A 2963-nucleotide genomic window follows, 5' to 3' on the forward strand; every position below is an offset into this window, starting at 1 on the left:
TTGCTGTCTAAAGCTGTTTATATTGAAACAGCCATTATGCTTTTATTTAATTACTGATACTTTTTTCACATTATACCAGGAATCCAAGTTATTGAACATTTTAACTATGCTGAATCAATTGCCATATCAAAATTTTGACGGGATGTCTTTAGGAAAAAAGGGACGTAGGAGCAGGGCTAGTTGCCCTCCAATCTTTTCTTTCGCTCTCGATTGCCTAGGATCACTAATTCGACACGATCACCCCCGGGCTAAAGCTAGTGCAACAAGACCAACAGGAAGGGCTAACATTGTGGGTTGTAGAAATGAATTATCAAAAAATAAAAGAGTAATTTGTGTCCCTTGTGACTGCAACAGCTTAAAATTGGTGGTCAGTGATGCAGCAAAGCCTTCAGTCCCAAGAATGATCCCATTTGTAGAACTCCTGCGTCTACATACTCTAATCAGCTTTTAACCAAACGCTGGAGCTTGCTCCTCGAGAGTCTTTCAAGGCCTGAAGAATCTCTTACTAGGCCTCCTTTGATAGCGAAAAAGCTCTGTATAACACGGTGAGAGGTGAGAGATCTTTGTGGTAATCCTCCATTTGCCAATGATATTAGGAGAAAGGCAAACTCCTTGGCCACAGCAATTGAAGATTACGGGATGTTTAGTTTATTAAGTAAGAAAAAAGTTTTTCAGCTTAAAGTAAGGAGCAATACTAAAACCTAAAACGAAGAGAAATTATTACATATATGAGGGGGGATTTCTCTTCCTCAACACCTCGCATTTTATGCTAAAGTTTCGTAGTACTTTCGTTTGGTTTTTAGTACTTTTCTGTTCGTTTTAAGTTTCAATGTTTCTCCTTACTTTCAGTTAAAAAAAAACTTGTTTTTTTTATTTAATTTATGTTTATTTTTTAAATAATACCAGGAAATCTAACAATAACTCCACGGAGAAATCCCTCCTCCCCACAGATTTATTCCCTAAACAATTCAATCCTGGTGAAAATTTACCCAGACAATTACTCTTAACATCTCCACGCGTAAAATTGTGTTGATAAAGAGAAAGCAAAATATAAGATGAATTTCTTATAAGAATTCCAAAAAACTTTAAAAAATGTATCAAAATTGGGTTTTTTTTAAATACATTTTGGCAGTACTGTAAGTATGACGTCATTTTAGTATTATATACACAGTAACATAATGTCTTAGATAAACGTCATAGCTTGGCAACAAACATGACGTCATTTTCTATATATATAACTCGTGGTTCCCCATGCAACATCAATTATTAGAAAAAAGTAATCAACATGGATACTAAAAATCTTGTTATTGAAGCTTCTGTCATATGTACTAATGAAGAAAACGAAGAAACAATTGAAGGTGTTGAAGTATCTTATAGCCAAGTATTGTACTCCAAAATTCCAACTAATCTGGCGATAACCGTCAATCCCATTGCTGATCCACCTATACCTAGTGTTGTCTTTGAGCCGCTTCGAGTCCCTGAAACATCTGTTCTTGCACCAGAGGAATCAATTCCAACAATACTGCAATTACAAGATCTGACGTTATATCAGACGAGAAGTGTAAGAAATGTGTCTACACCTGCGAGAAGGAGATTAATGCAAGAAGTCAAAAGACTACTACAAGATCCCTCTGATGGTGTAAGTTGTGTGCCCACTGAAAATGATATTATGATATGGAATGCTGTTATATTTGGACCAGACGACACCCCGTTTGAAGATGGAATTTTCAAACTAACAATTGAATTTACTGAAGGATATCCAAATGAACCACCAACTGTAAAGTTTGTTTCAAACATGTTTCACCCTAATGTCTATTCTGATGGTAGAGTCGCCTTAGATATTTTGCAGAACAGATGGACGCCCGTTTATAATGTATCAGCACTTCTCATTTCTATTCAGTCATTGCTGACAGATCCAAACCCCAACTCCGCTGCAAACCCACTTGCTGCTCAGCTATACAAACAAAACAGAAGAGAGTATGAAGAGCGAATCAAAGCCACTGTTGAACAGAGCGGGACCAACTGATTCAAGATTAAATTCTTATGTGTTTTGTTTTTTCAAACAGTTTTTGGTGACGAACTGTATAGTAAGAGTGACATGAGTGATCTCACAGCATACTATGATTTGGAAGTGGCTCTGAAGGGCTTCCTGAAACCATGTCAAAATATTAAGTTGACCATGAAAACTGACCCAGCCATAATAGGTGGACATGTTGTGTTTATAGGAGATTGTTTCGTTGACATGGGTATTGGAACTACAATCAAGGCATACACAGCTGCACTCAAAACTGTTGTCTAGATGATTTTTATTGACGTGTTGTAAATTGGGAATAAGCAAATAGAAATATATATTTATGATAAATTGAAATAAATAGAAATAAAAATAGAATAGAAATAATATATAGAAATAAATATATAGAAATAAACAGAAATATTAGACAAATAGAAAATTGAGTTTTTTGAAGTACCACTTGGTTTCATTAGCCCTTTGCTAGTTTGGTTTCTAACCAGCTCATAGGGTCAGTTCTCACTTTGAATTTAACCTTTGTTGTGTTTTTACTTTAGTTCTCTGTGTTAGCCCGTCAAACGCTATTGTTTTATTGGTAAACATTGAATGTTTTTTATTGGTTGCTCTTATACATTTGTCGGCTATTTAAGCGTAAAAGTGGGCATTTTCCTCCTCAAATGGGGCAGGAAAAGATCATAACAAAATGCTTGCTGTATTGATATTTTTGCGTAACAAAATTTCGTTGTATTGTTGTTTTTTTTGCGTTTTCGGGGGGGTATTTGTGTTTGAAAAAAATATTAATTTCCTAGCATAAACTTCAAAATCTGCTGATTTCTGCAAAAACAGCCAAAAGATTTTACATAAGCCTTTTGCCAAAATGCACTTTCAAATATTTTGAGTGTACTTATTTTCGTTTCTAAGAAAAATCCTGGCTATCATCTTCAGGGGTTTTTCA

At 35.2% G+C, this 2963-nt stretch overlaps 1 pseudogene; it reads left to right on the plus strand.

The window, feature by feature from the left end:
• Positions 1-1573: 1573 nt before the first annotated feature.
• LOC148940126 (ubiquitin-conjugating enzyme E2-17 kDa pseudogene) lies at positions 1574-2028 on the plus strand (annotated as a pseudogene).
• Positions 2029-2963: the final 935 nt, after the last annotated feature.

Source organism: Artemia sp. Qi Xiang Cuo, chromosome 20 (assembly GCF_049724085.1).
Source record: "Artemia sp. Qi Xiang Cuo chromosome 20, ASM4972408v1, whole genome shotgun sequence".
In the NCBI taxonomy this organism is placed as follows: domain Eukaryota; kingdom Metazoa; phylum Arthropoda; class Branchiopoda; order Anostraca; family Artemiidae; genus Artemia; species Artemia sp. Qi Xiang Cuo.